The sequence below is a fragment of the Schistocerca americana genome, unplaced genomic scaffold (genome assembly GCF_021461395.2).
Source record: "Schistocerca americana isolate TAMUIC-IGC-003095 unplaced genomic scaffold, iqSchAmer2.1 HiC_scaffold_139, whole genome shotgun sequence".
Taxonomy (NCBI): Eukaryota; Metazoa; Arthropoda; class Insecta; order Orthoptera; family Acrididae; genus Schistocerca; species Schistocerca americana.
Window position 1 is genome coordinate 479,587 of NW_025725470.1, and position 24,720 is coordinate 504,306.

The 24,720-nt window shown below is 53.4% G+C and overlaps 76 non-coding genes across 76 annotated transcripts; 25 read left to right on the plus strand and 51 right to left on the minus strand.

The window, feature by feature from the left end:
- Positions 1-105: 105 nt before the first annotated feature.
- On the minus strand, positions 106-178 carry Trnav-cac. The gene has a single exon. It is a non-coding gene; the product is annotated as a tRNA-Val (tRNA).
- Positions 179-580: 402 nt separating this feature from the next.
- Positions 581-652, plus strand: Trnap-agg. Its single transcript has one exon. It is a non-coding gene; the product is annotated as a tRNA-Pro (tRNA).
- Positions 653-846: 194 nt separating this feature from the next.
- Trnav-aac lies at positions 847-919 on the minus strand. The gene has a single exon. It is a non-coding gene; the product is annotated as a tRNA-Val (tRNA).
- Positions 920-1,077: 158 nt separating this feature from the next.
- On the minus strand, positions 1,078-1,150 carry Trnav-cac. The gene has a single exon. It is a non-coding gene; the product is annotated as a tRNA-Val (tRNA).
- Positions 1,151-1,552: 402 nt separating this feature from the next.
- Positions 1,553-1,624, plus strand: Trnap-agg. The gene has a single exon. It is a non-coding gene; the product is annotated as a tRNA-Pro (tRNA).
- Positions 1,625-1,818: 194 nt separating this feature from the next.
- On the minus strand, positions 1,819-1,891 carry Trnav-aac. Its single transcript has one exon. It is a non-coding gene; the product is annotated as a tRNA-Val (tRNA).
- Positions 1,892-2,049: 158 nt separating this feature from the next.
- On the minus strand, positions 2,050-2,122 carry Trnav-cac. Its single transcript has one exon. It is a non-coding gene; the product is annotated as a tRNA-Val (tRNA).
- Positions 2,123-2,524: 402 nt separating this feature from the next.
- Positions 2,525-2,596, plus strand: Trnap-agg. The gene has a single exon. It is a non-coding gene; the product is annotated as a tRNA-Pro (tRNA).
- Positions 2,597-2,790: 194 nt separating this feature from the next.
- On the minus strand, positions 2,791-2,863 carry Trnav-aac. The gene has a single exon. It is a non-coding gene; the product is annotated as a tRNA-Val (tRNA).
- Positions 2,864-3,021: 158 nt separating this feature from the next.
- Trnav-cac lies at positions 3,022-3,094 on the minus strand. The gene has a single exon. It is a non-coding gene; the product is annotated as a tRNA-Val (tRNA).
- A 402-nt stretch (positions 3,095-3,496) lies between these two features.
- Trnap-agg lies at positions 3,497-3,568 on the plus strand. The gene has a single exon. It is a non-coding gene; the product is annotated as a tRNA-Pro (tRNA).
- Positions 3,569-3,762: 194 nt separating this feature from the next.
- Trnav-aac lies at positions 3,763-3,835 on the minus strand. Its single transcript has one exon. It is a non-coding gene; the product is annotated as a tRNA-Val (tRNA).
- Positions 3,836-3,993: 158 nt separating this feature from the next.
- Positions 3,994-4,066, minus strand: Trnav-cac. Its single transcript has one exon. It is a non-coding gene; the product is annotated as a tRNA-Val (tRNA).
- Positions 4,067-4,468: 402 nt separating this feature from the next.
- On the plus strand, positions 4,469-4,540 carry Trnap-agg. The gene has a single exon. It is a non-coding gene; the product is annotated as a tRNA-Pro (tRNA).
- A 194-nt stretch (positions 4,541-4,734) lies between these two features.
- On the minus strand, positions 4,735-4,807 carry Trnav-aac. The gene has a single exon. It is a non-coding gene; the product is annotated as a tRNA-Val (tRNA).
- A 158-nt stretch (positions 4,808-4,965) lies between these two features.
- On the minus strand, positions 4,966-5,038 carry Trnav-cac. The gene has a single exon. It is a non-coding gene; the product is annotated as a tRNA-Val (tRNA).
- Positions 5,039-5,440: 402 nt separating this feature from the next.
- Positions 5,441-5,512, plus strand: Trnap-agg. The gene has a single exon. It is a non-coding gene; the product is annotated as a tRNA-Pro (tRNA).
- Positions 5,513-5,706: 194 nt separating this feature from the next.
- Trnav-aac lies at positions 5,707-5,779 on the minus strand. The gene has a single exon. It is a non-coding gene; the product is annotated as a tRNA-Val (tRNA).
- A 158-nt stretch (positions 5,780-5,937) lies between these two features.
- Positions 5,938-6,010, minus strand: Trnav-cac. Its single transcript has one exon. It is a non-coding gene; the product is annotated as a tRNA-Val (tRNA).
- Positions 6,011-6,412: 402 nt separating this feature from the next.
- Trnap-agg lies at positions 6,413-6,484 on the plus strand. Its single transcript has one exon. It is a non-coding gene; the product is annotated as a tRNA-Pro (tRNA).
- Positions 6,485-6,678: 194 nt separating this feature from the next.
- Trnav-aac lies at positions 6,679-6,751 on the minus strand. Its single transcript has one exon. It is a non-coding gene; the product is annotated as a tRNA-Val (tRNA).
- A 158-nt stretch (positions 6,752-6,909) lies between these two features.
- On the minus strand, positions 6,910-6,982 carry Trnav-cac. Its single transcript has one exon. It is a non-coding gene; the product is annotated as a tRNA-Val (tRNA).
- A 402-nt stretch (positions 6,983-7,384) lies between these two features.
- Trnap-agg lies at positions 7,385-7,456 on the plus strand. The gene has a single exon. It is a non-coding gene; the product is annotated as a tRNA-Pro (tRNA).
- Positions 7,457-7,650: 194 nt separating this feature from the next.
- Trnav-aac lies at positions 7,651-7,723 on the minus strand. The gene has a single exon. It is a non-coding gene; the product is annotated as a tRNA-Val (tRNA).
- Positions 7,724-7,881: 158 nt separating this feature from the next.
- Positions 7,882-7,954, minus strand: Trnav-cac. Its single transcript has one exon. It is a non-coding gene; the product is annotated as a tRNA-Val (tRNA).
- A 402-nt stretch (positions 7,955-8,356) lies between these two features.
- Positions 8,357-8,428, plus strand: Trnap-agg. Its single transcript has one exon. It is a non-coding gene; the product is annotated as a tRNA-Pro (tRNA).
- Positions 8,429-8,622: 194 nt separating this feature from the next.
- Positions 8,623-8,695, minus strand: Trnav-aac. Its single transcript has one exon. It is a non-coding gene; the product is annotated as a tRNA-Val (tRNA).
- A 158-nt stretch (positions 8,696-8,853) lies between these two features.
- Trnav-cac lies at positions 8,854-8,926 on the minus strand. Its single transcript has one exon. It is a non-coding gene; the product is annotated as a tRNA-Val (tRNA).
- Positions 8,927-9,328: 402 nt separating this feature from the next.
- Positions 9,329-9,400, plus strand: Trnap-agg. The gene has a single exon. It is a non-coding gene; the product is annotated as a tRNA-Pro (tRNA).
- Positions 9,401-9,594: 194 nt separating this feature from the next.
- Trnav-aac lies at positions 9,595-9,667 on the minus strand. Its single transcript has one exon. It is a non-coding gene; the product is annotated as a tRNA-Val (tRNA).
- Positions 9,668-9,825: 158 nt separating this feature from the next.
- Trnav-cac lies at positions 9,826-9,898 on the minus strand. Its single transcript has one exon. It is a non-coding gene; the product is annotated as a tRNA-Val (tRNA).
- A 402-nt stretch (positions 9,899-10,300) lies between these two features.
- Positions 10,301-10,372, plus strand: Trnap-agg. Its single transcript has one exon. It is a non-coding gene; the product is annotated as a tRNA-Pro (tRNA).
- A 194-nt stretch (positions 10,373-10,566) lies between these two features.
- Positions 10,567-10,639, minus strand: Trnav-aac. The gene has a single exon. It is a non-coding gene; the product is annotated as a tRNA-Val (tRNA).
- Positions 10,640-10,797: 158 nt separating this feature from the next.
- On the minus strand, positions 10,798-10,870 carry Trnav-cac. Its single transcript has one exon. It is a non-coding gene; the product is annotated as a tRNA-Val (tRNA).
- A 402-nt stretch (positions 10,871-11,272) lies between these two features.
- Trnap-agg lies at positions 11,273-11,344 on the plus strand. The gene has a single exon. It is a non-coding gene; the product is annotated as a tRNA-Pro (tRNA).
- A 194-nt stretch (positions 11,345-11,538) lies between these two features.
- Positions 11,539-11,611, minus strand: Trnav-aac. Its single transcript has one exon. It is a non-coding gene; the product is annotated as a tRNA-Val (tRNA).
- A 158-nt stretch (positions 11,612-11,769) lies between these two features.
- On the minus strand, positions 11,770-11,842 carry Trnav-cac. Its single transcript has one exon. It is a non-coding gene; the product is annotated as a tRNA-Val (tRNA).
- A 402-nt stretch (positions 11,843-12,244) lies between these two features.
- Positions 12,245-12,316, plus strand: Trnap-agg. The gene has a single exon. It is a non-coding gene; the product is annotated as a tRNA-Pro (tRNA).
- A 194-nt stretch (positions 12,317-12,510) lies between these two features.
- Positions 12,511-12,583, minus strand: Trnav-aac. The gene has a single exon. It is a non-coding gene; the product is annotated as a tRNA-Val (tRNA).
- Positions 12,584-12,741: 158 nt separating this feature from the next.
- Positions 12,742-12,814, minus strand: Trnav-cac. Its single transcript has one exon. It is a non-coding gene; the product is annotated as a tRNA-Val (tRNA).
- A 402-nt stretch (positions 12,815-13,216) lies between these two features.
- On the plus strand, positions 13,217-13,288 carry Trnap-agg. The gene has a single exon. It is a non-coding gene; the product is annotated as a tRNA-Pro (tRNA).
- Positions 13,289-13,482: 194 nt separating this feature from the next.
- Trnav-aac lies at positions 13,483-13,555 on the minus strand. Its single transcript has one exon. It is a non-coding gene; the product is annotated as a tRNA-Val (tRNA).
- Positions 13,556-13,713: 158 nt separating this feature from the next.
- Positions 13,714-13,786, minus strand: Trnav-cac. The gene has a single exon. It is a non-coding gene; the product is annotated as a tRNA-Val (tRNA).
- A 402-nt stretch (positions 13,787-14,188) lies between these two features.
- Trnap-agg lies at positions 14,189-14,260 on the plus strand. The gene has a single exon. It is a non-coding gene; the product is annotated as a tRNA-Pro (tRNA).
- A 194-nt stretch (positions 14,261-14,454) lies between these two features.
- Trnav-aac lies at positions 14,455-14,527 on the minus strand. The gene has a single exon. It is a non-coding gene; the product is annotated as a tRNA-Val (tRNA).
- Positions 14,528-14,684: 157 nt separating this feature from the next.
- On the minus strand, positions 14,685-14,757 carry Trnav-cac. Its single transcript has one exon. It is a non-coding gene; the product is annotated as a tRNA-Val (tRNA).
- A 402-nt stretch (positions 14,758-15,159) lies between these two features.
- Positions 15,160-15,231, plus strand: Trnap-agg. Its single transcript has one exon. It is a non-coding gene; the product is annotated as a tRNA-Pro (tRNA).
- A 194-nt stretch (positions 15,232-15,425) lies between these two features.
- Positions 15,426-15,498, minus strand: Trnav-aac. The gene has a single exon. It is a non-coding gene; the product is annotated as a tRNA-Val (tRNA).
- A 158-nt stretch (positions 15,499-15,656) lies between these two features.
- Trnav-cac lies at positions 15,657-15,729 on the minus strand. Its single transcript has one exon. It is a non-coding gene; the product is annotated as a tRNA-Val (tRNA).
- Positions 15,730-16,131: 402 nt separating this feature from the next.
- On the plus strand, positions 16,132-16,203 carry Trnap-agg. The gene has a single exon. It is a non-coding gene; the product is annotated as a tRNA-Pro (tRNA).
- A 194-nt stretch (positions 16,204-16,397) lies between these two features.
- Trnav-aac lies at positions 16,398-16,470 on the minus strand. Its single transcript has one exon. It is a non-coding gene; the product is annotated as a tRNA-Val (tRNA).
- Positions 16,471-16,628: 158 nt separating this feature from the next.
- On the minus strand, positions 16,629-16,701 carry Trnav-cac. The gene has a single exon. It is a non-coding gene; the product is annotated as a tRNA-Val (tRNA).
- A 402-nt stretch (positions 16,702-17,103) lies between these two features.
- Trnap-agg lies at positions 17,104-17,175 on the plus strand. The gene has a single exon. It is a non-coding gene; the product is annotated as a tRNA-Pro (tRNA).
- Positions 17,176-17,369: 194 nt separating this feature from the next.
- Positions 17,370-17,442, minus strand: Trnav-aac. Its single transcript has one exon. It is a non-coding gene; the product is annotated as a tRNA-Val (tRNA).
- A 158-nt stretch (positions 17,443-17,600) lies between these two features.
- Trnav-cac lies at positions 17,601-17,673 on the minus strand. The gene has a single exon. It is a non-coding gene; the product is annotated as a tRNA-Val (tRNA).
- Positions 17,674-18,075: 402 nt separating this feature from the next.
- Positions 18,076-18,147, plus strand: Trnap-agg. Its single transcript has one exon. It is a non-coding gene; the product is annotated as a tRNA-Pro (tRNA).
- Positions 18,148-18,341: 194 nt separating this feature from the next.
- On the minus strand, positions 18,342-18,414 carry Trnav-aac. Its single transcript has one exon. It is a non-coding gene; the product is annotated as a tRNA-Val (tRNA).
- Positions 18,415-18,572: 158 nt separating this feature from the next.
- On the minus strand, positions 18,573-18,645 carry Trnav-cac. Its single transcript has one exon. It is a non-coding gene; the product is annotated as a tRNA-Val (tRNA).
- Positions 18,646-19,047: 402 nt separating this feature from the next.
- On the plus strand, positions 19,048-19,119 carry Trnap-agg. Its single transcript has one exon. It is a non-coding gene; the product is annotated as a tRNA-Pro (tRNA).
- A 194-nt stretch (positions 19,120-19,313) lies between these two features.
- On the minus strand, positions 19,314-19,386 carry Trnav-aac. Its single transcript has one exon. It is a non-coding gene; the product is annotated as a tRNA-Val (tRNA).
- Positions 19,387-19,544: 158 nt separating this feature from the next.
- On the minus strand, positions 19,545-19,617 carry Trnav-cac. Its single transcript has one exon. It is a non-coding gene; the product is annotated as a tRNA-Val (tRNA).
- Positions 19,618-20,019: 402 nt separating this feature from the next.
- On the plus strand, positions 20,020-20,091 carry Trnap-agg. Its single transcript has one exon. It is a non-coding gene; the product is annotated as a tRNA-Pro (tRNA).
- Positions 20,092-20,285: 194 nt separating this feature from the next.
- Positions 20,286-20,358, minus strand: Trnav-aac. The gene has a single exon. It is a non-coding gene; the product is annotated as a tRNA-Val (tRNA).
- Positions 20,359-20,516: 158 nt separating this feature from the next.
- On the minus strand, positions 20,517-20,589 carry Trnav-cac. The gene has a single exon. It is a non-coding gene; the product is annotated as a tRNA-Val (tRNA).
- Positions 20,590-20,991: 402 nt separating this feature from the next.
- Positions 20,992-21,063, plus strand: Trnap-agg. The gene has a single exon. It is a non-coding gene; the product is annotated as a tRNA-Pro (tRNA).
- A 194-nt stretch (positions 21,064-21,257) lies between these two features.
- On the minus strand, positions 21,258-21,330 carry Trnav-aac. The gene has a single exon. It is a non-coding gene; the product is annotated as a tRNA-Val (tRNA).
- A 158-nt stretch (positions 21,331-21,488) lies between these two features.
- Trnav-cac lies at positions 21,489-21,561 on the minus strand. Its single transcript has one exon. It is a non-coding gene; the product is annotated as a tRNA-Val (tRNA).
- Positions 21,562-21,963: 402 nt separating this feature from the next.
- On the plus strand, positions 21,964-22,035 carry Trnap-agg. Its single transcript has one exon. It is a non-coding gene; the product is annotated as a tRNA-Pro (tRNA).
- A 194-nt stretch (positions 22,036-22,229) lies between these two features.
- Trnav-aac lies at positions 22,230-22,302 on the minus strand. The gene has a single exon. It is a non-coding gene; the product is annotated as a tRNA-Val (tRNA).
- A 158-nt stretch (positions 22,303-22,460) lies between these two features.
- Positions 22,461-22,533, minus strand: Trnav-cac. Its single transcript has one exon. It is a non-coding gene; the product is annotated as a tRNA-Val (tRNA).
- Positions 22,534-22,935: 402 nt separating this feature from the next.
- Trnap-agg lies at positions 22,936-23,007 on the plus strand. Its single transcript has one exon. It is a non-coding gene; the product is annotated as a tRNA-Pro (tRNA).
- A 194-nt stretch (positions 23,008-23,201) lies between these two features.
- Trnav-aac lies at positions 23,202-23,274 on the minus strand. Its single transcript has one exon. It is a non-coding gene; the product is annotated as a tRNA-Val (tRNA).
- A 158-nt stretch (positions 23,275-23,432) lies between these two features.
- Trnav-cac lies at positions 23,433-23,505 on the minus strand. Its single transcript has one exon. It is a non-coding gene; the product is annotated as a tRNA-Val (tRNA).
- A 402-nt stretch (positions 23,506-23,907) lies between these two features.
- On the plus strand, positions 23,908-23,979 carry Trnap-agg. The gene has a single exon. It is a non-coding gene; the product is annotated as a tRNA-Pro (tRNA).
- A 194-nt stretch (positions 23,980-24,173) lies between these two features.
- Positions 24,174-24,246, minus strand: Trnav-aac. Its single transcript has one exon. It is a non-coding gene; the product is annotated as a tRNA-Val (tRNA).
- Positions 24,247-24,404: 158 nt separating this feature from the next.
- Trnav-cac lies at positions 24,405-24,477 on the minus strand. Its single transcript has one exon. It is a non-coding gene; the product is annotated as a tRNA-Val (tRNA).
- Positions 24,478-24,720: the final 243 nt, after the last annotated feature.

The following is a 24,720-nucleotide window of genomic DNA, read 5'->3' on the forward strand; positions in this document are numbered from 1 at the left end:
CTCAAAAATTCAATAAATGTGGTACTTGCAAAACGAAGGGACATGCAGCAGATCCACACACGACGTGGCTCATTGGAGGACAATACGACATAGGCAGGAAAAAACTGTTCCCGCCCGGGATCGAACCGGGGACCTTCTGCGTGTGAAGCAGACGTGATAACCGCTACACTACGGAAACGACGGACCCGAGGAGTCCATCCTTGTTCACTCGAACTTGCCTCAGCCTTTCTCAAGTCCGCGAATGCACACACGACAGTTCTTTTGTCAGCCTGGAACCCATCACAGCCGAGGGCTCAAGAAGTCTTCGGGGTGCTCGAGAGGGTGTCTGCCGTAGCACCCCTAACGAGATAGCGGCGTTTCACGCAGTCGTTATTGCAAGTCATACCAGCAAAAGCAATCACTTTCTCAGCAGCAGGCAGTGCGAGCCCAGCGGCAGCTCTACATGAAGGTACCAATAGCCCAGGAAGGCCGCCGACTGCGGGAATTCGCGCCGCCCCCATCCCGCCAGCGTACACGAGACTTCCAGGGCACCCTGGACGACATCTAGGGACTGCAACAATTGGCGTTCGCCGTGTCACAGGGCTCGTTGGTCTAGGGGTATGATTCCTGCTTAGGGTGCAGGAGGTCCCGGGTTCAAATCCCGGACGAGCCCTAGCGTTTTGTGCAAACTGAACGCACGTCAGTGGCTGAGTCAGCGCAAAAAGCTCGCCGTCAATATCAAATGAATTTCTTATTCGATGTGAGCAATTGACACTCTGGTCCGACGCGTGAAGGCGATTACGAAGGTTTCGGGTACAGATGGTAGCAGATGCATGTTAGTAAGTCTTGCTTAAAGTGATGAAAAAGTGTTTCCGCCCGGGATCGAAGCGGGGACCTTCTGCGTGTTAGGCAGACGTGATAACCGCTACACCACGGAAACTGCTTGTGTGCACCTTACTTCACAGACAACTTGTACTGATGTTGCCATCGTAACTCAAAAATTCAATAAATGTGGTACTTGCAAAACGAAGGGACATGCAGCAGATCCACACACGACGTGGCTCATTGGAGGACAGTACGACATAGGCAAGAAAATACTGTTCCCGCCCGGGATCGAACCGGGGACCTTCTGCGTGTGAAGCAGACGTGATAACCGCTAAACTACGGAAACGACGGACCCGAGGAGTCCATCCTTGTTCACTCGAACTTGCCTCAGCCTTTCTCTAGTCCGCGAATGCACACACGACAGTTCTTTTGTCAGCCTGGAACCCATCACAGCCGAGGGCTCAAGAAGTCTTCGGGGTGCTCGAGAGGGTGTCTGCCGTAGCACCCCTAACGAGATAGCGGCGTTTCACGCAGTCGTTATTGCAAGTCATACCAGCAAAAGCAATCACTTTCTCAGCAGCAGGCAGTGCGAGCCCAGCGGCAGCTCTACATGAAGGTACCAATAGCCCAGGAAGGCCGCCGACTGCGGGAATTCGCGCCGCCCCCATCCCGCCAGCGTACACGAGACTTCCAGGGCACCCTGGACGACATCTAGGGACTGCAACAATTGGCGTTCGCCGTGTCACAGGGCTCGTTGGTCTAGGGGTATGATTCCTGCTTAGGGTGCAGGAGGTCCCGGGTTCAAATCCCGGACGAGCCCTAGCGTTTTGTGCAAACTGATCGCACGTCAGTGGCTGAGTCAGCGCAAAAAGCTCGCCGTCAATATCAAATGAATTTCTTATTCGATGTGAGCAATTGACACTCTGGTCCGACGCGTGAAGGCGATTACGAAGGTTTCGGGTACAGATGGTAGCAGATGCATGTTAGTAAGTCTTGCTTAAAGTGATGAAAAAGTGGTCCCGCCCGGGATCGAAGCGGGGACCTTCTGCGTGTTAGGCAGACGTGATAACCGCTACACCACGGAAACTGCTTGTGTGCACCTTACTTCACAGACAACTTGTACTGATGTTGCCATCGTAACTCAAAAATTCAATAAATGTGGTACTTGCAAAACGAAGGGACATGCAGCAGATCCACACACGACGTGGCTCATTGGAGGACAGTACGACATAGGCAAGAAAATACTGTTCCCGCCCGGGATCGAACCGGGGACCTTCTGCGTGTGAAGCAGACGTGATAACCGCTAAACTACGGAAACGACGGACCCGAGGAGTCCATCCTTGTTCACTCGAACTTGCCTCAGCCTTTCTCTAGTCCGCGAATGCACACACGACAGTTCTTTTGTCAGCCTGGAACCCATCACAGCCGAGGGCTCAAGAAGTCTTCGGGGTGCTCGAGAGGGTGTCTGCCGTAGCACCCCTAACGAGATAGCGGCGTTTCACGCAGTCGTTATTGCAAGTCATACCAGCAAAAGCAATCACTTTCTCAGCAGCAGGCAGTGCGAGCCCAGCGGCAGCTCTACATGAAGGTACCAATAGCCCAGGAAGGCCGCCGACTGCGGGAATTCGCGCCGCCCCCATCCCGCCAGCGTACACGAGACTTCCAGGGCACCCTGGACGACATCTAGGGACTGCAACAATTGGCGTTCGCCGTGTCACAGGGCTCGTTGGTCTAGGGGTATGATTCCTGCTTAGGGTGCAGGAGGTCCCGGGTTCAAATCCCGGACGAGCCCTAGCGTTTTGTGCAAACTGATCGCACGTCAGTGGCTGAGTCAGCGCAAAAAGCTCGCCGTCAATATCAAATGAATTTCTTATTCGATGTGAGCAATTGACACTCTGGTCCGACGCGTGAAGGCGATTACGAAGGTTTCGGGTACAGATGGTAGCAGATGCATGTTAGTAAGTCTTGCTTAAAGTGATGAAAAAGTGTTTCCGCCCGGGATCGAAGCGGGGACCTTCTGCGTGTTAGGCAGACGTGATAACCGCTACACCACGGAAACTGCTTGTGTGCACCTTACTTCACAGACAACTTGTAGTGATGTTGCCATCGTAACTCAAAAATTCAATAAATGTGGTACTTGCAAAACGAAGGGACATGCAGCAGATCCACACACGACGTGGCTCATTGGAGGACAGTACGACATAGGCAAGAAAATACTGTTCCCGCCCGGGATCGAACCGGGGACCTTCTGCGTGTGAAGCAGACGTGATAACCGCTGAACTACGGAAACGACGGACCCGAGGAGTCCATCCTTGTTCACTCGAACTTGCCTCAGCCTTTCTCTAGTCCGCGAATGCACACACGACAGTTCTTTTGTCAGCCTGGAACCCATCACAGCCGAGGGCTCAAGAAGTCTTCGGGGTGCTCGAGAGGGTGTCTGCCGTAGCACCCCTAACGAGATAGCGGCGTTTCACGCAGTCGTTATTGCAAGTCATACCAGCAAAAGCAATCACTTTCTCAGCAGCAGGCAGTGCGAGCCCAGCGGCAGCTCTACATGAAGGTACCAATAGCCCAGGAAGGCCGCCGACTGCGGGAATTCGCGCCGCCCCCATCCCGCCAGCGTACACGAGACTTCCAGGGCACCCTGGACGACATCTAGGGACTGCAACAATTGGCGTTCGCCGTGTCACAGGGCTCGTTGGTCTAGGGGTATGATTCCTGCTTAGGGTGCAGGAGGTCCCGGGTTCAAATCCCGGACGAGCCCTAGCGTTTTGTGCAAACTGATCGCACGTCAGTGGCTGAGTCAGCGCAAAAAGCTCGCCGTCAATATCAAATGAATTTCTTATTCGATGTGAGCAATTGACACTCTGGTCCGACGCGTGAAGGCGATTACGAAGGTTTCGGGTACAGATGGTAGCAGATGCATGTTAGTAAGTCTTGCTTAAAGTGATGAAAAAGTGTTTCCGCCCGGGATCGAAGCGGGGACCTTCTGCGTGTTAGGCAGACGTGATAACCGCTACACCACGGAAACTGCTTGTGTGCACCTTACTTCACAGACAACTTGTACTGATGTTGCCATCGTAACTCAAAAATTCAATAAATGTGGTACTTGCAAAACGAAGGGACATGCAGCAGATCCACACACGACGTGGCTCATTGGAGGACAGTACGACATAGGCAAGAAAATACTGTTCCCGCCCGGGATCGAACCGGGGACCTTCTGCGTGTGAAGCAGACGTGATAACCGCTAAACTACGGAAACGACGGACCCGAGGAGTCCATCCTTGTTCACTCGAACTTGCCTCAGCCTTTCTCTAGTCCGCGAATGCACACACGACAGTTCTTTTGTCAGCCTGGAACCCATCACAGCCGAGGGCTCAAGAAGTCTTCGGGGTGCTCGAGAGGGTGTCTGCCGTAGCACCCCTAACGAGATAGCGGCGTTTCACGCAGTCGTTATTGCAAGTCATACCAGCAAAAGCAATCACTTTCTCAGCAGCAGGCAGTGCGAGCCCAGCGGCAGCTCTACATGAAGGTACCAATAGCCCAGGAAGGCCGCCGACTGCGGGAATTCGCGCCGCCCCCATCCCGCCAGCGTACACGAGACTTCCAGGGCACCCTGGACGACATCTAGGGACTGCAACAATTGGCGTTCGCCGTGTCACAGGGCTCGTTGGTCTAGGGGTATGATTCCTGCTTAGGGTGCAGGAGGTCCCGGGTTCAAATCCCGGACGAGCCCTAGCGTTTTGTGCAAACTGATCGCACGTCAGTGGCTGAGTCAGCGCAAAAAGCTCGCCGTCAATATCAAATGAATTTCTTATTCGATGTGAGCAATTGACACTCTGGTCCGACGCGTGAAGGCGATTACGAAGGTTTCGGGTACAGATGGTAGCAGATGCATGTTAGTAAGTCTTGCTTAAAGTGATGAAAAAGTGTTTCCGCCCGGGATCGAAGCGGGGACCTTCTGCGTGTTAGGCAGACGTGATAACCGCTACACCACGGAAACTGCTTGTGTGCACCTTACTTCACAGACAACTTGTACTGATGTTGCCATCGTAACTCAAAAATTCAATAAATGTGGTACTTGCAAAACGAAGGGACATGCAGCAGATCCACACACGACGTGGCTCATTGGAGGACAGTACGACATAGGCAAGAAAATACTGTTCCCGCCCGGGATCGAACCGGGGACCTTCTGCGTGTGAAGCAGACGTGATAACCGCTAAACTACGGAAACGACGGACCCGAGGAGTCCATCCTTGTTCACTCGAACTTGCCTCAGCCTTTCTCTAGTCCGCGAATGCACACACGACAGTTCTTTTGTCAGCCTGGAACCCATCACAGCCGAGGGCTCAAGAAGTCTTCGGGGTGCTCGAGAGGGTGTCTGCCGTAGCACCCCTAACGAGATAGCGGCGTTTCACGCAGTCGTTATTGCAAGTCATACCAGCAAAAGCAATCACTTTCTCAGCAGCAGGCAGTGCGAGCCCAGCGGCAGCTCTACATGAAGGTACCAATAGCCCAGGAAGGCCGCCGACTGCGGGAATTCGCGCCGCCCCCATCCCGCCAGCGTACACGAGACTTCCAGGGCACCCTGGACGACATCTAGGGACTGCAACAATTGGCGTTCGCCGTGTCACAGGGCTCGTTGGTCTAGGGGTATGATTCCTGCTTAGGGTGCAGGAGGTCCCGGGTTCAAATCCCGGACGAGCCCTAGCGTTTTGTGCAAACTGATCGCACGTCAGTGGCTGAGTCAGCGCAAAAAGCTCGCCGTCAATATCAAATGAATTTCTTATTCGATGTGAGCAATTGACACTCTGGTCCGACGCGTGAAGGCGATTACGAAGGTTTCGGGTACAGATGGTAGCAGATGCATGTTAGTAAGTCTTGCTTAAAGTGATGAAAAAGTGTTTCCGCCCGGGATCGAACCGGGGACCTTCTGCGTGTTAGGCAGACGTGATAACCGCTACACCACGGAAACTGCTTGTGTGCACCTTACTTCACAGACAACTTGTACTGATGTTGCCATCGTAACTCAAAAATTCAATAAATGTGGTACTTGCAAAACGAAGGGACATGCAGCAGATCCACACACGACGTGGCTCATTGGAGGACAGTACGACATAGGCAAGAAAATACTGTTCCCGCCCGGGATCGAACCGGGGACCTTCTGCGTGTGAAGCAGACGTGATAACCGCTAAACTACGGAAACGACGGACCCGAGGAGTCCATCCTTGTTCACTCGAACTTGCCTCAGCCTTTCTCTAGTCCGCGAATGCACACACGACAGTTCTTTTGTCAGCCTGGAACCCATCACAGCCGAGGGCTCAAGAAGTCTTCGGGGTGCTCGAGAGGGTGTCTGCCGTAGCACCCCTAACGAGATAGCGGCGTTTCACGCAGTCGTTATTGCAAGTCATACCAGCAAAAGCAATCACTTTCTCAGCAGCAGGCAGTGCGAGCCCAGCGGCAGCTCTACATGAAGGTACCAATAGCCCAGGAAGGCCGCCGACTGCGGGAATTCGCGCCGCCCCCATCCCGCCAGCGTACACGAGACTTCCAGGGCACCCTGGACGACATCTAGGGACTGCAACAATTGGCGTTCGCCGTGTCACAGGGCTCGTTGGTCTAGGGGTATGATTCCTGCTTAGGGTGCAGGAGGTCCCGGGTTCAAATCCCGGACGAGCCCTAGCGTTTTGTGCAAACTGATCGCACGTCAGTGGCTGAGTCAGCGCAAAAAGCTCGCCGTCAATATCAAATGAATTTCTTATTCGATGTGAGCAATTGACACTCTGGTCCGACGCGTGAAGGCGATTACGAAGGTTTCGGGTACAGATGGTAGCAGATGCATGTTAGTAAGTCTTGCTTAAAGTGATGAAAAAGTGTTTCCGCCCGGGATCGAAGCGGGGACCTTCTGCGTGTTAGGCAGACGTGATAACCGCTACACCACGGAAACTGCTTGTGTGCACCTTACTTCACAGACAACTTGTACTGATGTTGCCATCGTAACTCAAAAATTCAATAAATGTGGTACTTGCAAAACGAAGGGACATGCAGCAGATCCACACACGACGTGGCTCATTGGAGGACAGTACGACATAGGCAAGAAAATACTGTTCCCGCCCGGGATCGAACCGGGGACCTTCTGCGTGTGAAGCAGACGTGATAACCGCTAAACTACGGAAACGACGGACCCGAGGAGTCCATCCTTGTTCACTCGAACTTGCCTCAGCCTTTCTCTAGTCCGCGAATGCACACACGACAGTTCTTTTGTCAGCCTGGAACCCATCACAGCCGAGGGCTCAAGAAGTCTTCGGGGTGCTCGAGAGGGTGTCTGCCGTAGCACCCCTAACGAGATAGCGGCGTTTCACGCAGTCGTTATTGCAAGTCATACCAGCAAAAGCAATCACTTTCTCAGCAGCAGGCAGTGCGAGCCCAGCGGCAGCTCTACATGAAGGTACCAATAGCCCAGGAAGGCCGCCGACTGCGGGAATTCGCGCCGCCCCCATCCCGCCAGCGTACACGAGACTTCCAGGGCACCCTGGACGACATCTAGGGACTGCAACAATTGGCGTTCGCCGTGTCACAGGGCTCGTTGGTCTAGGGGTATGATTCCTGCTTAGGGTGCAGGAGGTCCCGGGTTCAAATCCCGGACGAGCCCTAGCATTTTGTGCAAACTGATCGCACGTCAGTGGCTGAGTCAGCGCAAAAAGCTCGCCGTCAATATCAAATGAATTTCTTATTCGATGTGAGCAATTGACACTCTGGTCCGACGCGTGAAGGCGATTACGAAGGTTTCGGGTACAGATGGTAGCAGATGCATGTTAGTAAGTCTTGCTTAAAGTGATGAAAAAGTGTTTCCGCCCGGGATCGAAGCGGGGACCTTCTGCGTGTTAGGCAGACGTGATAACCGCTACACCACGGAAACTGCTTGTGTGCACCTTACTTCACAGACAACTTGTAGTGATGTTGCCATCGTAACTCAAAAATTCAATAAATGTGGTACTTGCAAAACGAAGGGACATGCAGCAGATCCACACACGACGTGGCTCATTGGAGGACAGTACGACATAGGCAAGAAAATACTGTTCCCGCCCGGGATCGAACCGGGGACCTTCTGCGTGTGAAGCAGACGTGATAACCGCTAAACTACGGAAACGACGGACCCGAGGAGTCCATCCTTGTTCACTCGAACTTGCCTCAGCCTTTCTCTAGTCCGCGAATGCACACACGACAGTTCTTTTGTCAGCCTGGAACCCATCACAGCCGAGGGCTCAAGAAGTCTTCGGGGTGCTCGAGAGGGTGTCTGCCGTAGCACCCCTAACGAGATAGCGGCGTTTCACGCAGTCGTTATTGCAAGTCATACCAGCAAAAGCAATCACTTTCTCAGCAGCAGGCAGTGCGAGCCCAGCGGCAGCTCTACATGAAGGTACCAATAGCCCAGGAAGGCCGCCGACTGCGGGAATTCGCGCCGCCCCCATCCCGCCAGCGTACACGAGACTTCCAGGGCACCCTGGACGACATCTAGGGACTGCAACAATTGGCGTTCGCCGTGTCACAGGGCTCGTTGGTCTAGGGGTATGATTCCTGCTTAGGGTGCAGGAGGTCCCGGGTTCAAATCCCGGACGAGCCCTAGCGTTTTGTGCAAACTGATCGCACGTCAGTGGCTGAGTCAGCGCAAAAAGCTCGCCGTCAATATCAAATGAATTTCTTATTCGATGTGAGCAATTGACACTCTGGTCCGACGCGTGAAGGCGATTACGAAGGTTTCGGGTACAGATGGTAGCAGATGCATGTTAGTAAGTCTTGCTTAAAGTGATGAAAAAGTGTTTCCGCCCGGGATCGAACCGGGGACCTTCTGCGTGTTAGGCAGACGTGATAACCGCTACACCACGGAAACTGCTTGTGTGCACCTTACTTCACAGACAACTTGTACTGATGTTGCCATCGTAACTCAAAAATTCAATAAATGTGGTACTTGCAAAACGAAGGGACATGCAGCAGATCCACACACGACGTGGCTCATTGGAGGACAGTACGACATAGGCAAGAAAATACTGTTCCCGCCCGGGATCGAACCGGGGACCTTCTGCGTGTGAAGCAGACGTGATAACCGCTAAACTACGGAAACGACGGACCCGAGGAGTCCATCCTTGTTCACTCGAACTTGCCTCAGCCTTTCTCTAGTCCGCGAATGCACACACGACAGTTCTTTTGTCAGCCTGGAACCCATCACAGCCGAGGGCTCAAGAAGTCTTCGGGGTGCTCGAGAGGGTGTCTGCCGTAGCACCCCTAACGAGATAGCGGCGTTTCACGCAGTCGTTATTGCAAGTCATACCAGCAAAAGCAATCACTTTCTCAGCAGCAGGCAGTGCGAGCCCAGCGGCAGCTCTACATGAAGGTACCAATAGCCCAGGAAGGCCGCCGACTGCGGGAATTCGCGCCGCCCCCATCCCGCCAGCGTACACGAGACTTCCAGGGCACCCTGGACGACATCTAGGGACTGCAACAATTGGCGTTCGCCGTGTCACAGGGCTCGTTGGTCTAGGGGTATGATTCCTGCTTAGGGTGCAGGAGGTCCCGGGTTCAAATCCCGGACGAGCCCTAGCGTTTTGTGCAAACTGATCGCACGTCAGTGGCTGAGTCAGCGCAAAAAGCTCGCCGTCAATATCAAATGAATTTCTTATTCGATGTGAGCAATTGACACTCTGGTCCGACGCGTGAAGGCGATTACGAAGGTTTCGGGTACAGATGGTAGCAGATGCATGTTAGTAAGTCTTGCTTAAAGTGATGAAAAAGTGTTTCCGCCCGGGATCGAAGCGGGGACCTTCTGCGTGTTAGGCAGACGTGATAACCGCTACACCACGGAAACTGCTTGTGTGCACCTTACTTCACAGACAACTTGTACTGATGTTGCCATCGTAACTCAAAAATTCAATAAATGTGGTACTTGCAAAACGAAGGGACATGCAGCAGATCCACACACGACGTGGCTCATTGGAGGACAGTACGACATAGGCAAGAAAATACTGTTCCCGCCCGGGATCGAACCGGGGACCTTCTGCGTGTGAAGCAGACGTGATAACCGCTAAACTACGGAAACGACGGACCCGAGGAGTCCATCCTTGTTCACTCGAACTTGCCTCAGCCTTTCTCTAGTCCGCGAATGCACACACGACAGTTCTTTTGTCAGCCTGGAACCCATCACAGCCGAGGGCTCAAGAAGTCTTCGGGGTGCTCGAGAGGGTGTCTGCCGTAGCACCCCTAACGAGATAGCGGCGTTTCACGCAGTCGTTATTGCAAGTCATACCAGCAAAAGCAATCACTTTCTCAGCAGCAGGCAGTGCGAGCCCAGCGGCAGCTCTACATGAAGGTACCAATAGCCCAGGAAGGCCGCCGACTGCGGGAATTCGCGCCGCCCCCATCCCGCCAGCGTACACGAGACTTCCAGGGCACCCTGGACGACATCTAGGGACTGCAACAATTGGCGTTCGCCGTGTCACAGGGCTCGTTGGTCTAGGGGTATGATTCCTGCTTAGGGTGCAGGAGGTCCCGGGTTCAAATCCCGGACGAGCCCTAGCGTTTTGTGCAAACTGATCGCACGTCAGTGGCTGAGTCAGCGCAAAAAGCTCGCCGTCAATATCAAATGAATTTCTTATTCGATGTGAGCAATTGACACTCTGGTCCGACGCGTGAAGGCGATTACGAAGGTTTCGGGTACAGATGGTAGCAGATGCATGTTAGTAAGTCTTGCTTAAAGTGATGAAAAAGTGTTTCCGCCCGGGATCGAAGCGGGGACCTTCTGCGTGTTAGGCAGACGTGATAACCGCTACACCACGGAAACTGCTTGTGTGCACCTTACTTCACAGACAACTTGTACTGATGTTGCCATCGTAACTCAAAAATTCAATAAATGTGGTACTTGCAAAACGAAGGGACATGCAGCAGATCCACACACGACGTGGCTCATTGGAGGACAGTACGACATAGGCAAGAAAATACTGTTCCCGCCCGGGATCGAACCGGGGACCTTCTGCGTGTGAAGCAGACGTGATAACCGCTAAACTACGGAAACGACGGACCCGAGGAGTCCATCCTTGTTCACTCGAACTTGCCTCAGCCTTTCTCTAGTCCGCGAATGCACACACGACAGTTCTTTTGTCAGCCTGGAACCCATCACAGCCGAGGGCTCAAGAAGTCTTCGGGGTGCTCGAGAGGGTGTCTGCCGTAGCACCCCTAACGAGATAGCGGCGTTTCACGCAGTCGTTATTGCAAGTCATACCAGCAAAAGCAATCACTTTCTCAGCAGCAGGCAGTGCGAGCCCAGCGGCAGCTCTACATGAAGGTACCAATAGCCCAGGAAGGCCGCCGACTGCGGGAATTCGCGCCGCCCCCATCCCGCCAGCGTACACGAGACTTCCAGGGCACCCTGGACGACATCTAGGGACTGCAACAATTGGCGTTCGCCGTGTCACAGGGCTCGTTGGTCTAGGGGTATGATTCCTGCTTAGGGTGCAGGAGGTCCCGGGTTCAAATCCCGGACGAGCCCTAGCGTTTTGTGCAAACTGATCGCACGTCAGTGGCTGAGTCAGCGCAAAAAGCTCGCCGTCAATATCAAATGAATTTCTTATTCGATGTGAGCAATTGACACTCTGGTCCGACGCGTGAAGGCGATTACGAAGGTTTCGGGTACAGATGGTAGCAGATGCATGTTAGTAAGTCTTGCTTAAAGTGATGAAAAAGTGTTTCCGCCCGGGATCGAAGCGGGGACCTTCTGCGTGTTAGGCAGACGTGATAACCGCTACACCACGGAAACTGCTTGTGTGCACCTTACTTCACAGACAACTTGTAGTGATGTTGCCATCGTAACTCAAAAATTCAATAAATGTGGTACTTGCAAAACGAAGGGACATGCAGCAGATCCACACACGACGTGGCTCATTGGAGGACAGTACGACATAGGCAAGAAAATACTGTTCCCGCCCGGGATCGAACCGGGGACCTTCTGCGTGTGAAGCAGACGTGATAACCGCTAAACTACGGAAACGACGGACCCGAGGAGTCCATCCTTGTTCACTCGAACTTGCCTCAGCCTTTCTCTAGTCCGCGAATGCACACACGACAGTTCTTTTGTCAGCCTGGAACCCATCACAGCCGAGGGCTCAAGAAGTCTTCGGGGTGCTCGAGAGGGTGTCTGCCGTAGCACCCCTAACGAGATAGCGGCGTTTCACGCAGTCGTTATTGCAAGTCATACCAGCAAAAGCAATCACTTTCTCAGCAGCAGGCAGTGCGAGCCCAGCGGCAGCTCTACATGAAGGTACCAATAGCCCAGGAAGGCCGCCGACTGCGGGAATTCGCGCCGCCCCCATCCCGCCAGCGTACACGAGACTTCCAGGGCACCCTGGACGACATCTAGGGACTGCAACAATTGGCGTTCGCCGTGTCACAGGGCTCGTTGGTCTAGGGGTATGATTCCTGCTTAGGGTGCAGGAGGTCCCGGGTTCAAATCCCGGACGAGCCCTAGCGTTTTGTGCAAACTGATCGCACGTCAGTGGCTGAGTCAGCGCAAAAAGCTCGCCGTCAATATCAAATGAATTTCTTATTCGATGTGAGCAATTGACACTCTGGTCCGACGCGTGAAGGCGATTACGAAGGTTTCGGGTACAGATGGTAGCAGATGCATGTTAGTAAGTCTTGCTTAAAGTGATGAAAAAGTGTTTCCGCCCGGGATCGAACCGGGGACCTTCTGCGTGTTAGGCAGACGTGATAACCGCTACACCACGGAAACTGCTTGTGTGCACCTTACTTCACAGACAACTTGTACTGATGTTGCCATCGTAACTCAAAAATTCAATAAATGTGGTACTTGCAAAACGAAGGGACATGCAGCAGATCCACACACGACGTGGCTCATTGGAGGACAGTACGACATAGGCAAGAAAATACTGTTCCCGCCCGGGATCGAACCGGGGACCTTCTGCGTGTGAAGCAGACGTGATAACCGCTAAACTACGGAAACGACGGACCCGAGGAGTCCATCCTTGTTCACTCGAACTTGCCTCAGCCTTTCTCTAGTCCGCGAATGCACACACGACAGTTCTTTTGTCAGCCTGGAACCCATCACAGCCGAGGGCTCAAGAAGTCTTCGGGGTGCTCGAGAGGGTGTCTGCCGTAGCACCCCTAACGAGATAGCGGCGTTTCACGCAGTCGTTATTGCAAGTCATACCAGCAAAAGCAATCACTTTCTCAGCAGCAGGCAGTGCGAGCCCAGCGGCAGCTCTACATGAAGGTACCAATAGCCCAGGAAGGCCGCCGACTGCGGGAATTCGCGCCGCCCCCATCCCGCCAGCGTACACGAGACTTCCAGGGCACCCTGGACGACATCTAGGGACTGCAACAATTGGCGTTCGCCGTGTCACAGGGCTCGTTGGTCTAGGGGTATGATTCCTGCTTAGGGTGCAGGAGGTCCCGGGTTCAAATCCCGGACGAGCCCTAGCGTTTTGTGCAAACTGATCGCACGTCAGTGGCTGAGTCAGCGCAAAAAGCTCGCCGTCAATATCAAATGAATTTCTTATTCGATGTGAGCAATTGACACTCTGGTCCGACGCGTGAAGGCGATTACGAAGGTTTCGGGTACAGATGGTAGCAGATGCATGTTAGTAAGTCTTGCTTAAAGTGATGAAAAAGTGTTTCCGCCCGGGATCGAAGCGGGGACCTTCTGCGTGTTAGGCAGACGTGATAACCGCTACACCACGGAAACTGCTTGTGTGCACCTTACTTCACAGACAACTTGTACTGATGTTGCCATCGTAACTCAAAAATTCAATAAATGTGGTACTTGCAAAACGAAGGGACATGCAGCAGATCCACACACGACGTGGCTCATTGGAGGACAGTACGACATAGGCAAGAAAATACTGTTCCCGCCCGGGATCGAACCGGGGACCTTCTGCGTGTGAAGCAGACGTGATAACCGCTAAACTACGGAAACGACGGACCCGAGGAGTCCATCCTTGTTCACTCGAACTTGCCTCAGCCTTTCTCTAGTCCGCGAATGCACACACGACAGTTCTTTTGTCAGCCTGGAACCCATCACAGCCGAGGGCTCAAGAAGTCTTCGGGGTGCTCGAGAGGGTGTCTGCCGTAGCACCCCTAACGAGATAGCGGCGTTTCACGCAGTCGTTATTGCAAGTCATACCAGCAAAAGCAATCACTTTCTCAGCAGCAGGCAGTGCGAGCCCAGCGGCAGCTCTACATGAAGGTACCAATAGCCCAGGAAGGCCGCCGACTGCGGGAATTCGCGCCGCCCCCATCCCGCCAGCGTACACGAGACTTCCAGGGCACCCTGGACGACATCTAGGGACTGCAACAATTGGCGTTCGCCGTGTCACAGGGCTCGTTGGTCTAGGGGTATGATTCCTGCTTAGGGTGCAGGAGGTCCCGGGTTCAAATCCCGGACGAGCCCCAGCGTTTTGTGCAAACTGATCGCACGTCAGTGGCTGAGTCAGCGCAAAAAGCTCGCCGTCAATATCAAATGAATTTCTTATTCGATGTGAGCAATTGACACTCTGGTCCGACGCGTGAAGGCGATTACGAAGGTTTCGGGTACAGATGGTAGCAGATGCATGTTAGTAAGTCTTGCTTAAAGTGATGAAAAAGTGTTTCCGCCCGGGATCGAAGCGGGGACCTTCTGCGTGTTAGGCAGACGTGATAACCGCTACACCACGGAAACTGCTTGTGTGCACCTTACTTCACAGACAACTTGTACTGATGTTGCCATCGTAACTCAAAAATTCAATAATGTGGTACTTGCAAAACGAAGGGACATGCAGCAGATCCACACACGACGTGGCTCATTGGAGGACAGTACGACATAGGCAAGAAAATACTGTTCCCGCCCGGGATCGAACCGGGGACCTTCTGCGTGTGAAGCAGACGTGATAACCGCTAAACTACGGAAACGACGGACCCGAGGAGTCCATCCTTGTTCACTCGAACTTGCCTCAGCCTTTCTCTAGTCCGCGAATGCACACACGACAGTTCTTTTGTCAGCCTGGAACCCATCACAGCCGAGGGCTCAAGAAGTCTTCGGGGTGCTCGAGAGGGTGTCTGCCGTAGCACCCCTAACGAGATAGCGGCGTTTCACGCAGTCGTTATTGCAAGTCATACCAGCAAAAGCAATCACTTTCTCAGCAGCAGGCAGTGCGAGCCCAGCGGCAGCTCTACATGAAGGTACCAATAGCCCAGGAAGGCCGCCGACTGCGGGAATTCGCGCCGCCCCCATCCCGCCAGCGTACACGAGACTTCCAGGGCACCCTGGACGACATCTAGGGACTGCAACAATTGGCGTTCGCCGTGTCACAGGGCTCGTTGGTCTAGGGGTATGATTCCTGCTTAGGGTGCAGGAGGTCCCGGGTTCAAATCCCGGACGAGCCCTAGCGTTTTGTGCAAACTGATCGCACGTCAGTGGCTGAGTCAGCGCAAAAAGCTCGCCGTCAATATCAAATGAATTTCTTATTCGATGTGAGCAATTGACACTCTGGTCCGACGCGTGAAGGCGATTACGAAGGTTTCGGGTACAGATGGTAGCAGATGCATGTTAGTAAGTCTTGCTTAAAGTGATGAAAAAGTGTTTCCGCCCGGGATCGAAGCGGGGACCTTCTGCGTGTTAGGCAGACGTGATAACCGCTACACCACGGAAACTGCTTGTGTGCACCTTACTTCACAGACAACTTGTACTGATGTTGCCATCGTAACTCAAAAATTCAATAAATGTGGTACTTGCAAAACGAAGGGACATGCAGCAGATCCACACACGACGTGGCTCATTGGAGGACAGTACGACATAGGCAAGAAAATACTGTTCCCGCCCGGGATCGAACCGGGGACCTTCTGCGTGTGAAGCAGACGTGATAACCGCTAAACTACGGAAACGACGGACCCGAGGAGTCCATCCTTGTTCACTCGAACTTGCCTCAGCCTTTCTCTAGTCCGCGAATGCACACACGACAGTTCTTTTGTCAGCCTGGAACCCATCACAGCCGAGGGCTCAAGAAGTCTTCGGGGTGCTCGAGAGGGTGTCTGCCGTAGCACCCCTAACGAGATAGCGGCGTTTCACGCAGTCGTTATTGCAAGTCATACCAGCAAAAGCAATCACTTTCTCAGCAGCAGGCAGTGCGAGCCCAGCGGCAGCTCTACATGAAGGTACCAATAGCCCAGGAAGGCCGCCGACTGCGGGAATTCGCGCCGCCCCCATCCCGCCAGCGTACACGAGACTTCCAGGGCACCCTGGACGACATCTAGGGACTGCAACAATTGGCGTTCGCCGTGTCACAGGGCTCGTTGGTCTAGGGGTATGATTCCTGCTTAGGGTGCAGGAGGTCCCGGGTTCAAATCCCGGACGAGCCCTAGCGTTTTGTGCAAACTGATCGCACGTCAGTGGCTGAGTCAGCGCAAAAAGCTCGCCGTCAATATCAAATGAATTTCTTATTCGATGTGAGCAATTGACACTCTGGTCCGACGCGTGAAGGCGATTACGAAGGTTTCGGGTACAGATGGTAGCAGATGCATGTTAGTAAGTCTTGCTTAAAGTGATGAAAAAGTGTTTCCGCCCGGGATCGAAGCGGGGACCTTCTGCGTGTTAGGCAGACGTGATAACCGCTACACCACGGAAACTGCTTGTGTGCACCTTACTTCACAGACAACTTGTAGTGATGTTGCCATCGTAACTCAAAAATTCAATAAATGTGGTACTTGCAAAACGAAGGGACATGCAGCAGATCCACACACGACGTGGCTCATTGGAGGACAGTACGACATAGGCAAGAAAATACTGTTCCCGCCCGGGATCGAACCGGGGACCTTCTGCGTGTGAAGCAGACGTGATAACCGCTAAACTACGGAAACGACGGACCCGAGGAGTCCATCCTTGTTCACTCGAACTTGCCTCAGCCTTTCTCTAGTCCGCGAATGCACACACGACAGTTCTTTTGTCAGCCTGGAACCCATCACAGCCGAGGGCTCAAGAAGTCTTCGGGGTGCTCGAGAGGGTGTCTGCCGTAGCACCCCTAACGAGATAGCGGCGTTTCACGCAGTCGTTATTGCAAGTCATACCAGCAAAAGCAATCACTTTCTCAGCAGCAGGCAGTGCGAGCCCAGCGGCAGCTCTACATGAAGGTACCAATAGCCCAGGAAGGCCGCCGACTGCGGGAATTCGCGCCGCCCCCATCCCGCCAGCGTACACGAGACTTCCAGGGCACCCTGGACGACATCTAGGGACTGCAACAATTGGCGTTCGCCGTGTCACAGGGCTCGTTGGTCTAGGGGTATGATTCCTGCTTAGGGTGCAGGAGGTCCCGGGTTCAAATCCCGGACGAGCCCTAGCGTTTTGTGCAAACTGATCGCACGTCAGTGGCTGAGTCAGCGCAAAAAGCTCGCCGTCAATATCAAATGAATTTCTTATTCGATGTGAGCAATTGACACTCTGGTCCGACGCGTGAAGGCGATTACGAAGGTTTCGGGTACAGATGGTAGCAGATGCATGTTAGTAAGTCTTGCTTAAAGTGATGAAAAAGTGTTTCCGCCCGGGATCGAAGCGGGGACCTTCTGCGTGTTAGGCAGACGTGATAACCGCTACACCACGGAAACTGCTTGTGTGCACCTTACTTCACAGACAACTTGTAGTGATGTTGCCATCGTAACTCAAAAATTCAATAAATGTGGTACTTGCAAAACGAAGGGACATGCAGCAGATCCACACACGACGTGGCTCATTGGAGGACAGTACGACATAGGCAAGAAAATACTGTTCCCGCCCGGGATCGAACCGGGGACCTTCTGCGTGTGAAGCAGACGTGATAACCGCTAAACTACGGAAACGACGGACCCGAGGAGTCCATCCTTGTTCACTCGAACTTGCCTCAGCCTTTCTCTAGTCCGCGAATGCACACACGACAGTTCTTTTGTCAGCCTGGAACCCATCACAGCCGAGGGCTCAAGAAGTCTTCGGGGTGCTCGAGAGGGTGTCTGCCGTAGCACCCCTAACGAGATAGCGGCGTTTCACGCAGTCGTTATTGCAAGTCATACCAGCAAAAGCAATCACTTTCTCAGCAGCAGGCAGTGCGAGCCCAGCGGCAGCTCTACATGAAGGTACCAATAGCCCAGGAAGGCCGCCGACTGCGGGAATTCGCGCCGCCCCCATCCCGCCAGCGTACACGAGACTTCCAGGGCACCCTGGACGACATCTAGGGACTGCAACAATTGGCGTTCGCCGTGTCACAGGGCTCGTTGGTCTAGGGGTATGATTCCTGCTTAGGGTGCAGGAGGTCCCGGGTTCAAATCCCGGACGAGCCCTAGCGTTTTGTGCAAACTGATCGCACGTCAGTGGCTGAGTCAGCGCAAAAAGCTCGCCGTCAATATCAAATGAATTTCTTATTCGATGTGAGCAATTGACACTCTGGTCCGACGCGTGAAGGCGATTACGAAGGTTTCGGGTACAGATGGTAGCAGATGCATGTTAGTAAGTCTTGCTTAAAGTGATGAAAAAGTGTTTCCGCCCGGGATCGAAGCGGGGACCTTCTGCGTGTTAGGCAGACGTGATAACCGCTACACCACGGAAACTGCTTGTGTGCACCTTACTTCACAGACAACTTGTAGTGATGTTGCCATCGTAACTCAAAAATTCAATAAATGTGGTACTTGCAAAACGAAGGGACATGCAGCAGATCCACACACGACGTGGCTCATTGGAGGACAGTACGACATAGGCAAGAAAATACTGTTCCCGCCCGGGATCGAACCGGGGACCTTCTGCGTGTGAAGCAGACGTGATAACCGCTAAACTACGGAAACGACGGACCCGAGGAGTCCATCCTTGTTCACTCGAACTTGCCTCAGCCTTTCTCTAGTCCGCGAATGCACACACGACAGTTCTTTTGTCAGCCTGGAACCCATCACAGCCGAGGGCTCAAGAAGTCTTCGGGGTGCTCGAGAGGGTGTCTGCCGTAGCACCCCTAACGAGATAGCGGCGTTTCACGCAGTCGTTATTGCAAGTCATACCAGCAAAAGCAATCACTTTCTCAGCAGCAGGCAGTGCGAGCCCAGCGGCAGCTCTACATGAAGGTACCAATAGCCCAGGAAGGCCGCCGACTGCGGGAATTCGCGCCGCCCCCATCCCGCCAGCGTACACGAGACTTCCAGGGCACCCTGGACGACATCTAGGGACTGCAACAATTGGCGTTCGCCGTGTCACAGGGCTCGTTGGTCTAGGGGTATGATTCCTGCTTAGGGTGCAGGAGGTCCCGGGTTCAAATCCCGGACGAGCCCTAGCGTTTTGTGCAAACTGATCGCACGTCAGTGGCTGAGTCAGCGCAAAAAGCTCGCCGTCAATATCAAATGAATTTCTTATTCGATGTGAGCAATTGACACTCTGGTCCGACGCGTGAAGGCGATTACGAAGGTTTCGGGTACAGATGGTAGCAGATGCATGTTAGTAAGTCTTGCTTAAAGTGATGAAAAAGTGTTTCCGCCCGGGATCGAAGCGGGGACCTTCTGCGTGTTAGGCAGACGTGATAACCGCTACACCACGGAAACTGCTTGTGTGCACCTTACTTCACAGACAACTTGTACTGATGTTGCCATCGTAACTCAAAAATTCAATAAATGTGGTACTTGCAAAACGAAGGGACATGCAGCAGATCCACACACGACGTGGCTCATTGGAGGACAGTACGACATAGGCAAGAAAATACTGTTCCCGCCCGGGATCGAACCGGGGACCTTCTGCGTGTGAAGCAGACGTGATAACCGCTAAACTACGGAAACGACGGACCCGAGGAGTCCATCCTTGTCCACTCGAACTTGCCTCAGCCTTTCTCTAGTCCGCGAATGCACACACGACAGTTCTTTTGTCAGCCTGGAACCCATCACAGCCGAGGGCTCAAGAAGTCTTCGGGGTGCTCGAGAGGGTGTCTGCCGTAGCACCCCTAACGAGATAGCGGCGTTTCACGCAGTCGTTATTGCAAGTCATACCAGCAAAAGCAATCACTTTCTCAGCAGCAGGCAGTGCGAGCCCAGCGGCAGCTCTACATGAAGGTACCAATAGCCCAGGAAGGCCGCCGACTGCGGGAATTCGCGCCGCCCCCATCCCGCCAGCGTACACGAGACTTCCAGGGCACCCTGGACGACATCTAGGGACTGCAACAATTGGCGTTCGCCGTGTCACAGGGCTCGTTGGTCTAGGGGTATGATTCCTGCTTAGGGTGCAGGAGGTCCCGGGTTCAAATCCCGGACGAGCCCTAGCGTTTTGTGCAAACTGATCGCACGTCAGTGGCTGAGTCAGCGCAAAAAGCTCGCCGTCAATATCAAATGAATTTCTTATTCGATGTGAGCAATTGACACTCTGGTCCGACGCGTGAAGGCGATTACGAAGGTTTCGGGTACAGATGGTAGCAGATGCATGTTAGTAAGTCTTGCTTAAAGTGATGAAAAAGTGTTTCCGCCCGGGATCGAAGCGGGGACCTTCTGCGTGTTAGGCAGACGTGATAACCGCTACACCACGGAAACTGCTTGTGTGCACCTTACTTCACAGACAACTTGTAGTGATGTTGCCATCGTAACTCAAAAATTCAATAAATGTGGTACTTGCAAAACGAAGGGACATGCAGCAGATCCACACACGACGTGGCTCATTGGAGGACAGTACGACATAGGCAAGAAAATACTGTTCCCGCCCGGGATCGAACCGGGGACCTTCTGCGTGTGAAGCAGACGTGATAACCGCTAAACTACGGAAACGACGGACCCGAGGAGTCCATCCTTGTTCACTCGAACTTGCCTCAGCCTTTCTCTAGTCCGCGAATGCACACACGACAGTTCTTTTGTCAGCCTGGAACCCATCACAGCCGAGGGCTCAAGAAGTCTTCGGGGTGCTCGAGAGGGTGTCTGCCGTAGCACCCCTAACGAGATAGCGGCGTTTCACGCAGTCGTTATTGCAAGTCATACCAGCAAAAGCAATCACTTTCTCAGCAGCAGGCAGTGCGAGCCCAGCGGCAGCTCTACATGAAGGTACCAATAGCCCAGGAAGGCCGCCGACTGCGGGAATTCGCGCCGCCCCCATCCCGCCAGCGTACACGAGACTTCCAGGGCACCCTGGACGACATCTAGGGACTGCAACAATTGGCGTTCGTCGTGTCACAGGGCTCGTTGGTCTAGGGGTATGATTCCTGCTTAGGGTGCAGGAGGTCCCGGGTTCAAATCCCGGACGAGCCCTAGCGTTTTGTGCAAACTGATCGCACGTCAGTGGCTGAGTCAGCGCGAAAAGCTCGCCGTCAATATCAAATGAATTTCTTATTCGATGTGAGCAATTGACACTCTGGTCCGACGCGTGAAGGCGATTACGAAGGTTTCGGGTACAGATGGTAGCAGATGCATGTTAGTAAGTCTTGCTTAAAGTGATGAAAAAGTGTTTCCGCCCGGGATCGAAGCGGGGACCTTCTGCGTGTTAGGCAGACGTGATAACCGCTACACCACGGAAACTGCTTGTGTGCACCTTACTTCACAGACAACTTGTAGTGATGTTGCCATCGTAACTCAAAAATTCAATAAATGTGGTACTTGCAAAACGAAGGGACATGCAGCAGATCCACACACGACGTGGCTCATTGGAGGACAGTACGACATAGGCAAGAAAATACTGTTCCCGCCCGGGATCGAACCGGGGACCTTCTGCGTGTGAAGCAGACGTGATAACCGCTAAACTACGGAAACGACGGACCCGAGGAGTCCATCCTTGTTCACTCGAACTTGCCTCAGCCTTTCTCTAGTCCGCGAATGCACACACGACAGTTCTTTTGTCAGCCTGGAACCCATCACAGCCGAGGGCTCAAGAAGTCTTCGGGGTGCTCGAGAGGGTGTCTGCCGTAGCACCCCTAACGAGATAGCGGCGTTTCACGCAGTCGTTATTGCAAGTCATACCAGCAAAAGCAATCACTTTCTCAGCAGCAGGCAGTGCGAGCCCAGCGGCAGCTCTACATGAAGGTACCAATAGCCCAGGAAGGCCGCCGACTGCGGGAATTCGCGCCGCCCCCATCCCGCCAGCGTACACGAGACTTCCAGGGCACCCTGGACGACATCTAGGGACTGCAACAATTGGCATTCGCCGTGTCACAGGGCTCGTTGGTCTAGGGGTATGATTCCTGCTTAGGGTGCAGGAGGTCCCGGGTTCAAATCCCGGACGAGCCCTAGCGTTTTGTGCAAACTGATCGCACGTCAGTGGCTGAGTCAGCGCAAAAAGCTCGCCGTCAATATCAAATGAATTTCTTATTCGATGTGAGCAATTGACACTCTGGTCCGACGCGTGAAGGCGATTACGAAGGTTTCGGGTACAGATGGTAGCAGATGCATGTTAGTAAGTCTTGCTTAAAGTGATGAAAAAGTGTTTCCGCCCGGGATCGAAGCGGGGACCTTCTGCGTGTTAGGCAGACGTGATAACCGCTACACCACGGAAACTGCTTGTGTGCACCTTACTTCACAGACAACTTGTACTGATGTTGCCATCGTAACTCAAAAATTCAATAAATGTGGTACTTGCAAAACGAAGGGACATGCAGCAGATCCACACACGACGTGGCTCATTGGAGGACAATACGACATAGGCAGGAAAACACTGTTCCCGCCCGGGATCGAACCGGGGACCTTCTGCGTGTGAAGCAGACGTGATAACCGCTACACTACGGAAACGACGGACCCGAGGAGTCCATCCTTGTTCACTCGAACTTGCCTCAGCCTTTCTCTCGTCCGCGAATGCACACACGACAGTTCTTTTGTCAGTCTGGAACCCATCACAGCCGAGGGCTCAAGAAGTCTTCGGGGTGCTCGAGAGGGTGTCTGCCGTAGCACCCCTAACGAGATAGCGGCGTTTCGCGCAGTCGTTATTGCAAGTCATATCAGCAAAAGCAATCACTTTCTCAGCAGCAGGCAGTGCGAGCCCAGCGGCAGCTCTACATGAAGGTACCAATAGCCCAGGAAGGCCGCCGACTGCGGGAATTCGCGCCGCCCCCATCCCGCCAGCGTACACGAGACTTCCAGGGCACCCTGGACGACATCTAGGGACTGCAACAATTGGCATTCGCCGTGTCACAGGGCTCGTTGGTCTAGGGGTATGATTCCTGCTTAGGGTGCAGGAGGTCCCGGGTTCAAATCCCGGACGAGCCCTAGCGTTTTGTGCAAACTGATCGCACGTCAGTGGCTGAGTCAGCGCAAAAAGCTCGCCGTCAATATCAAATGAATTTCTTATTCGATGTGAGCAATTGACACTCTGGTCCGACGCGTGAAGGCGATTACGAAGGTTTCGGGTACAGATGGTAGCAGATGCATGTTAGTAAGTCTTGCTTAAAGTGATGAAAAAGTGTTTCCGCCCGGGATCGAAGCGGGGACCTTCTGCGTGTTAGGCAGACGTGATAACCGCTACACCACGGAAACTGCTTGTGTGCACCTTACTTCACAGACAACTTGTACTGATGTTGCCATCGTAACTCAAAAATTCAATAAATGTGGTACTTGCAAAACGAAGGGACATGCAGCAGATCCACACACGACGTGGCTCATTGGAGGACAATACGACATAGGCAGGAAAACACTGTTCCCGCCCGGGATCGAACCGGGGACCTTCTGCGTGTGAAGCAGACGTGATAACCGCTACACTACGGAAACGACGGACCCGAGGAGTCCATCCTTGTTCACTCGAACTTGCCTCAGCCTTTCTCTCGTCCGCGAATGCACACACGACAGTTCTTTTGTCAGTCTGGAACCCATCACAGCCGAGGGCTCAAGAAGTCTTCGGGGTGCTCGAGAGGGTGTCTGCCGTAGCACCCCTAACGAGATAGCGGCGTTTCACGCAGTCGTTATTGCAAGTCATACCAGCAAAAGCAATCACTTTCTCAGCAGCAGGCAGTGCGAGCCCAGCGGCAGCTCTACATGAAGGTACCAATAGCCCAGGAAGGCCGCCGACTGCGGGAATTCGCGCCGCCCCCATCCCGCCAGCGTACACGAGACTTCCAGGGCACCCTGGACGACATCTAGGGACTGCAACAATTGGCATTCGCCGTGTCACAGGGCTCGTTGGTCTAGGGGTATGATTCCTGCTTAGGGTGCAGGAGGTCCCGGGTTCAAATCCCGGACGAGCCCTAGCGTTTTGTGCAAACTGATCGCACGTCAGTGGCTGAGTCAGCGCAAAAAGCTCGCCGTCAATATCAAATGAATTTCTTATTCGATGTGAGCAATTGACACTCTGGTCCGACGCGTGAAGGCGATTACGAAGGTTTCGGGTACAGATGGTAGCAGATGCATGTTAGTAAGTCTTGCTTAAAGTGATGAAAAAGTGTTTCCGCCCGGGATCGAAGCGGGGACCTTCTGCGTGTTAGGCAGACGTGATAACCGCTACACCACGGAAACTGCTTGTGTGCACCTTACTTCACAGACAACTTGTACTGATGTTGCCATCGTAACTCAAAAATTCAATAAATGTGGTACTTGCAAAACGAAGGGACATGCAGCAGATCCACACACGACGTGGCTCATTGGAGGACAATACGACATAGGCAGGAAAACACTGTTCCCGCCCGGGATCGAACCGGGGACCTTCTGCGTGTGAAGCAGACGTGATAACCGCTACACTACGGAAACGACGGACCCGAGGAGTCCATCCTTGTTCACTCGAACTTGCCTCAGCCTTTCTCTCGTCCGCGAATGCACACACGACAGTTCTTTTGTCAGTCTGGAACCCATCACAGCCGAGGGCTCAAGAAGTCTTCGGGGTGCTCGAGAGGGTGTCTGCCGTAGCACCCCTAACGAGATAGCGGCGTTTCGCGCAGTCGTTATTGCAAGTCATATCAGCAAAAGCAATCACTTTCTCAGCAGCAGGCAGTG